The sequence below is a fragment of the Chaetodon auriga genome, chromosome 1 (genome assembly GCF_051107435.1).
Source record: "Chaetodon auriga isolate fChaAug3 chromosome 1, fChaAug3.hap1, whole genome shotgun sequence".
NCBI lineage: Eukaryota > Metazoa > Chordata > Actinopteri > Chaetodontiformes > Chaetodontidae > Chaetodon > Chaetodon auriga.
The window spans coordinates 8,720,087-8,728,713 of NC_135074.1; positions in this window are offsets into that span (position 1 = coordinate 8,720,087).

The following is an 8,627-nucleotide window of genomic DNA, read 5'->3' on the forward strand; positions in this document are numbered from 1 at the left end:
ATGTCATATCAGATCATGATACGACTGCGACTCCTGCCGCAGACACAGTATGTTAACGTACATAAACAGTGCACACACTAATGCACACACCCACACAAAAAGTCACATCTCGGGAGTCGGAAAACCATCACAATGCATAAAATGTGGAAATTTGTGTCTCGTGGGCCCGTTTGGTTTGAAAACACATTCTCGCAGTTAATTGCATCATATCATCATATCAAGTCATGCTTCCTATTCAGCTTTTTTCCCCTTTCAATAGAAATCCTTTCCTCACCCTGTAATTTGCACCTTCCACTGGCTTGAACCATTACTTCTGTCCATGAAGTGAGGTGCAGAAATGCTCCAGATGTGCTTGAGGTCACACTAGAGAGTCCAGAGGAAAGTTAAGAATAGCTTAATGTAACTGTTGTTTTATTCAATGCGTTCATTTTAAGTTAGTGGGATACAAGTATGTATCAGGTGTGTTTTGTGTTCCCTGCACCAAACTGTGGTTGTCTTCAACCACAGTGCAGCTTAAATAAATGCAGGCAAGTCAAAGTCTGTCTATTATTTCCCCAAACTGATATAAGGGATCATCTGTAACTTCACAATACTGACTGAATTAAAGTGACTTTGAGCAAATATTTTCCCAAGATGCTTCTGTGGTGCTTGGGACTAAATCCTTTAAACATGAAAGCACAAAGTATTGCACATCCTGTTTAGTGTAAAGGATATGAAATAAATCCTGGCATGAGGCTGCAACGCATTTGATAGAGACATGCTTCTCTTTCTTCATTCCTCTGATCTGAAGCCTAACTAAATGAGATTTTGTTAATCTGTTCATGTGTAATCTTCTCTCTGTGTGGGCCTGCAGGTGACTCTGCCACTGCTGAAAAGATCCATCAAAACAACCCACATACAATTTCCCTGCATCCGAAAGGAAAAGGATACAGAGGGATTTTCTGGTTTTACTGTCTAATAAATCACCCTTTATAAGTGCTTTATAAGTTGTAATGAATGGGTTTATTAAGAAATAATAATCATTTAGTGATGCTTTGCAGATTAGATATAAGTACTTATTGAGAACTCTTGAGTTACCAAGTTGTGAAAATCTCCCTGGCTGGTGTTCATCCTCCTCCAGCAGGTTGCTTTGTCTTTTTAGCTCTTTAGCTCATTGGGCAGAGCCCTGGAGAGCATCGGGAACACAATCCATTTATTCACATTGTTAACACTTACAAGCACAGACACGATGATATGGGTTTATATTATCCATAATAAGTTCTGAACACATATGAAGAGCATCTGAATTTTTCCAGTAATATTCATCTCTCATGATCCAGTACTGAAGCCTGGCACCTCGCACGACTTGACAGTTGAAGGATTTAAGTTATGGACTGTCTCAAAGGTGTGTTTCCAATGGCCAAAAGATGCTCTTAATAATGGATCTAATAATCATCATTAAATGATTAATCAACAATTAATATAATTAGTTACAAGTCATAAATAATAAAGGGTAACTCATGAGAAAGTGGTTGTAATCGTCTGTGTGTCATCAGGCCGCTCATTACAGTCTCACATATTACACTTTGCTGAAGAGCAGTGATTGAGTCACAGAGGAAACAGGTGGAAAAGCAGTCTTTTTGCTGTGCTGCTTAATGGTACGCAGTGAACCACAGCAGAATGTTTCATGTCCTCTCGTGGGAGAAATCCATTATGTAAAGTCTAACTACCTGGACACTGAGTGGACTGGACACTATGTTCTCTCTCATGCACAGACAGAAAAATAAAAGCTAACCCTGTCCAGTCCAGTGAGCAGCACTCCCTGACTCACAGTCAGTCCCTGAACAACACTCCATCGGTCTGACTGTTACTTGTGTTTTGGCACTATTGATCCACACGTGCCAGCTTGCCTCTCTGACTGCCCTCTGAAGAACTGGAAGTCAGTGAAATCCCCCAGACTGCACTGATGAAGTTTAATCCATTTGTGTGGGGGTACAGGCATCAGCGATGGCTCGTGTGGGAAAAAACCTTGTGTGGTTTATATATTAGCAGAGAAACTATCATTGTTAACCATTAAATCTGGCTAATGGTTTAGGAACTAATGGTCTCCGGCCACAGAGTTCTAACATCTTCCGCACTGCTCTGCAGGATGCATCCGTGACTCATTCCTTTAGTCTTGCGCTGCCTTGGTTGCCTTTACTCGACCCACGATTTGACATTTACTGCCTGTCACTGTGCACCTGCTTTCATCCGAGGAGACAGCAGTGCCTTTCTGTTTCGAGGGTAGAGGGGACATGTCGTCCACTAAACTGCATCCTGAGGCACGTTACCTACATGATCAAACCAACTGCTTTTCAGGGGTGTCATGACAAACAGATGAAAAACTTTCAGTCGTCTTTAAGAACACATAAAACCAGCCTGATCACTTCTTCAGGCTTTGATGGAGGTCTAATGATGACATGATAACTAAAACTGTTCAATCAGTCAGTTTCTTTGACAGTAAGTAAATCTTACAATGTTGCTTCATAATGAAATCAGATGGTGTGCCTTTACCACAACTGTGGTTTAGACTGAAATATCTAAAAATAGTTGCTGTATGGATTATCATGAAATTTGATGCAGACGTTCATGCTCGCCACAGCATGATTCCTGATGGCTCCCCTGACTTTTCCTCTAGTGCTACCATTGATTAACATCTCTGCTTCATGGTGAAATACATGATTGAAACTGAACTGTAGGATGGATGGCCTTTACATGTGGAACAGACTCATGTCATGGTCTCAGGTCATGTTCCCCTCAGGGTGAATTGTTATAACTTTGGTTCTCAGCATTGCTGTGCCTTAATACAGAACCTCACTAAGGCATGAAAAGAAAATTCAGCTACCAACACCACCAACATTTGCACCAACATTTAACACTCCACCAATTTACCCCGAAAACAAACATTTAGCTTTTTCTGTATTTGCCGCACACATTAAGTCTGTTTGCAGTCCATATGTTAGTTCATAAAACACTTTTTTGCATCATTATATTAACCTCAGTCCATAATTTTATTTACTTACATTTTGAGTGAGTTAGTCTACATATCATAATGAGAAAGGCCTAAAGATAAGTAAAGTGTATACTGATGTAACAGCTGTGCAGTATCAACTATGAGCTCCATTCTGAAGCAGATAAATAGACAAATATAATGCAGAGTTGTGAATATTACCTGTGCTGTTGTGCACCTGCAGACTAGTTCCCCGCTCTGTGTCTCACCCCATCTTCAGCACATATATTGACTGTGCTCTGCTTCCACTCAGCTGCCAGATCAATATGAGTGTTGTACCTTAGGAGAGCACAGGCGATCAGTGTCCTCTGCCGTCATCCTGTAGTTTACGAGCGGTTAATGTACTGTGACCCCAGCGCGTAAAGTATTTCTGGGCTATTTCATATCTTCACTCCAGAGATATTGTAAAGTCTTTTCAAGACTCTGGTCAATATATTTGAAGTACAGAATTATTCAGTGTTTTAATTACATCTGACAGTCTTGACAGTTTCACGCTTCCTTCATTATACTCACAGTTGCTTTGTTATCAAATACTAAATAAGGCTTTATAATGTAATAATGGCTGAATTCCATTTAGCTGCTTCACTTTCAGTTTTATGAGCAGCTTCTGTATGTTTTACTGTTTTTCTCATGTGAACAACATTATACTACATTCAGGCAATAAATCTTAAAACAGATGTGAAAATACTACACTGAATATTTAGTCACTGACATAAAGACTCACATTTCTGAATTGTTGTATGTATTGAAAAGGATATTAGCCACTATGTTAAAAGGCATTAAAATATGTTTTACAGTCAAACATTTAAAGTTTATTTGGGTAATATTAGATTCTGAAGCACTTTTTTTTTTCTAATAATATGTAATTATACATAAAACCTGACTTTCTCATGTTCATAGTTTGTGTCATATATCTGCCTCATAATGTTTTTATTGGCTTATGATTTCTGTGGAAACTGTCAAACTTAGACCATGATTCTACTGAAACTGCTTGAACACTGCCCTCTTGTGGACCTCTCACCAACATCCGCAGACTGAAACTGTAAATGAACTAAACTAAACCTGGAAAACATGACTTTGCTGTTGACACACACAGATACAAACACACACACACCCACATGCAGTGACTATGGCTGTGAAGCAAACAGCATCAAAGGCCTGGCTGTCGCTCTGCGTCTTCAGGTGAAAGATGCTGTCTCCACCTCAGTAACACAATAATGCCACATTTCTGCAACATTATGTCAAAACAAACGCACCCTGCCTCTTTGAAGGCAAAATCCAGCACATGAGGTTACAAAATCCCTTGTGTGTGAATGCATGTGGATTTTACATGCAAGACTGTGTGTGTGTGTGTGTGAGAGAGTGTGTGTGTGTGGGATTCCACCCTCACATCTGGAGCCCACTACAGACCTAACAGAGGATCAGAGAGCCATAGCTGAGATCAGATCTGCCTTTATTAGAGCTTTCTGTGTCCATGATTAATGAACAGTCCGTCACGATCAGACCAGCTTTCACGGCCCCCTGTGCCAGCTCAGAACTTTAACCCCTCCGGCTCAGGTTGCTCTGGACCCTGAAGCTGCAGCACGGTCAGAGGTCTCGAGCTGGATCAAATGGCTGCTGGATCGAGGAAGACAGGGACGCCGTTCAGGTTGCTGGGGCTGCCGAAGTGAGAGACAGACAGAGAAAAACATGTAAACATGTTGACTCTCTTAGAGACGTGTTTTTAAAGCCCCGTCAACTATACAATGTGGAAAAAATACATTTCACAGAGGCCTAAAGGAGTGTACAACCATTACTGGTCTGAATCTTAAATTTCACTGTTAAAGACGCAGAACCTCCCCAGCATTTTTAATATCCTGTTCTTGACAGTGCCCTCCCAGCACTGGAGTGGTATAATAAATATCAAAAAGTGATGAAGAATTTAAGATGTTGTGCTTCAGTTTAGCCACCAAACTGTACAGCAGTGGACTGATCTGCTGCCAGAGTTACTGCATAACAACATACTGTAAGAAAATGGTGCATCTTCTTGAACTAGCATTCCAGCTACAGTATCTTTCTAATCAAAAGCTAGTAAATAAACAGTTAGCAGTGTCACCGCTCCACCCCTGAATCCAAATATTACAAAAAACTTGAACTGGATCAGAGTAGATCAGATAACCTGATGTGTGAGGAGGAAAAGAAGAATGGTAGACTACCCTCCCTGTAGCAAAAAAAAAAAAAAAAAATCCCTTTCACCTTTTCTGACCTTGCATCCGCTTGCCATTTTCGTACCTCAATATGTTTTTTTCCTGCTTAAAACGCTGCATTACTCCTAAAATAAAAGGCGACAAAGAGAAGGATTCGCCTGTCACTACAACCCTTTTACCTGAAGCTGTGCTAGAAACACAACAGTAACAATATTCACACAGACATCTCCATCCCAGCAAAGTGTCCCCGCTGTGCATTCGGTGGGACAGCATGGTGCATGAGTGCAGCTGCAGGGGAAGGTTTGTGAGAGCAACAATGAAGATGTGTTAAAGACTGCGAAGCCCAAATATTCCAGAGCAGCTGGACTCAGTGTGTCTCTCTTTTCTGTGTAAACAATGGTCTAGGCAACGTTAAGCAAAAACACATGAGACTCAAACTATCTCCATTGTTGTATTTGCTGACAGGCCCTTCTTGCACGAAACACAGTTTTGAACCTTTGACGGGTTTGAGGATGCTGTGAAAGGGTGCTATTAGTGGTGTTTCAACCCTGGAGAGTTTCAGACCATTCAGTGACCGCATTTCATGAGCTGGAGCCTAGATACTGTCCTATAAAGAAATACAAAAGAAGAGGAAAACTGGGACTGGGACCACACTAAATCCAGATTAGTATCATTATTTGAACATTATGGAGTCAATTTGATATCAAAATTAGAAAAGCGAGAAGAGTGAGAAAAGTTTTTTTTTTTTTTTTTGAAGTTTTACATAGTTTTACAAGTAAAAAGGTGAAGGCAGAGCATTTAATGCTGCAATATGACATTGTGGTATTACTATTATTTGCCAAAAAACTTAACAATACACATACAATTTCAGAAAAACAAAAACAAAAATCAGTTCAACAGCAGCAAATTGGGGATAGATGCCTTATTCCAGGGAACCATGGTAGTATTTGTTTAAGAAGATGAATATACTTCAACAGTTTATCCATTCAGATGAACACATCTGTCAGGTGTCTATTGACTGGTGGACTTCTCTTATTGAGACAGCTCTTGTTATCTTGTGGAGGACAGTGAATATTGAAGTTATCAAACACCATACATGACACTAAATACAATGCTCTATCTCACTACAGGAACATGCAACTTTAAAAGTAACTTAACAGTTTGAAATGCAGCTTTTCAGCCAATATAAAATATGAATCTGCAGGGAGCTTCTGACCTGGGCATTTCTGTAATTATTCTTATCCTGCATGTGCTCTGTTAGACAGAGAGAGAAAAGACAATGCAAAGGAGAATGATAACATGGAGCAAGGGACTGAACAATATTGACACACATGTACTGTGTCTCTCCTCTGTTAATCACTGCAGTATGAGCCATACTTTTTACTCAGCCAAGCTGTTGTCCTCAGCCTTGACAGCTTGCTCCATGTACTACACACCACTCCCAGCCAGCAGACTCTGGCGACTCTGCGTCACCTCTCCTCAGTTCGCCTGCCAAAGGAAATAAATAAATAGGAGTAAACCAATAATGGAAGTCAGATGATGATGTGACGATGATGTTACGGGAAACATTTCAGGTTGAACATGTGATGCACAGGAGGTCACCTCTGAGAGTTGTCTTAGTGTTATATACGGAGTCAAAGAAAGAGAAAACAGAGCATTAGGTATTGTTTGATATCTTCAAACAGATGCAGTCTGTATGGGCTTCATTATTTACTGCCTATCCTCACTGGATGTTGGTTTGAATTAAAAGAAGATCACAGCTCATTGTGTTTCAGCCTGTCTGATCACAATACGTTTTTAATTAGGAATCTCAGATCCAGAGAAGATGTTTCGCTGTCACACGCTAATGTATGATACAAGAGCCAAAGAGAAAGAGCTGAATTTCAATTGTTCTGGCTAAATCAGGCGCTTGTGACAGACAGACTTTGTGTCTGTTGTCATGGCAGAGTTGCCTGTCGCAGATCCTATTAACCGCTTTGTTCCTTATCAAGCTCTCCTCCACCTTTGCTCTGTCACAGTGGGAGGTGAACGTCAGGCTGCACGGGGTTATAGACCACACAGATGGGCCCGTTCAGTCGCACAGACACACAGACACACACACAGACACACACACATATATACACACAGAGACATTCAGCAAATGTAGGTACAGTCTCACACACACACACACACACACACACACACACACTGCTGCCTGTTTCTCATAAGAAGTGCTAAATTCTCAAAAACAGTGATGTGATGTTTATGTAATTAACGTCACACAACATCAGTCCTCCTGTGAGAACGCTATCTCAGATCTGTGTTTGACAGAACTGGAAAATCCCTTATTTTCTTCCTTTCTCACTGTACTAACACAAAGAACCTTCCTGGAAGGCAGAGATGGTGTGTTGATAATAAAATAAGAAACCAGCAACAGTCTGATGATTAGAGAGGAGGTCATGTGAAAGCACAAAGCTTCCAGTTTTTAAAGGCTGTAACGCAGCACACTGATCACATAACTGCACACCAATACCTTCCATGAGGTGCGTTCAAAGCCAGTTAACTGATGAATGAGAGTGAATTAAGAATGAAACTTACCTTTAGATATTCTCTACTACCATCTGCCATTGGCCACAGCCTGAGTAGATTAGAATGAATTCCATCTGGATGTCTCCGTTTTCTGAAATGGAAAATGGAAACACTCACTAACAGACATGGAAGACTCACAACTGTGTGTAACAACAAGCCTATACCTCTGCTCTCTGCGCAGTTGATAGCTAAGAGAATTCAGGGGAGTATTCATGTTTGTCTTGTGTTTCTGACTTGGACCACGGAGAGTCAGAAAGACAGTTCTGTGTTACAGACCTCCGCTGTTGGCCTTCAACAGTCGAACGTTAGGTCTTCAGCACTCTGCAGTAGACTGTTGGTCGCTCATCGTCGGTCGGCTTTGATTAACAGATCAAACGCTTTCAATTCATGCCCACATGCTCAAATCACTGTTTGGTAATGACACAACTTCCTCGTTCTTGCATTCTGCATTTTACTGTGATGATGACCTTCACAAACTCCAAATTTAGAGGGAACAGTAAAGACAGCGAATAATAAAACCAAACATTTACACAGAGCAATTTGAGGGCTTCACCACAAGACGTTTGCTTGCCGTCCCCATCTGCTCCTGCTTACTGGTACCTTTACAGTTTTAAAATCACCACTTTCCACCCTGTTCAAAACTGCCCATTCTCTGGAATAAAGCCATCCTTGTTAAAGGCAGCAGACTTTATTTGTTGCCTGAAGTCCAATTTGTTCAGTATTTGTTTATATTGCATCTCACATATCTTAGCTGGGCCCTCAGTGCCTCTGTCAGGCCCTCGAGATTTGACCTGTAAGTCTACAGGGACAAGTGCCCAGTCGCCCTCATAAAGGAAATGATTGAA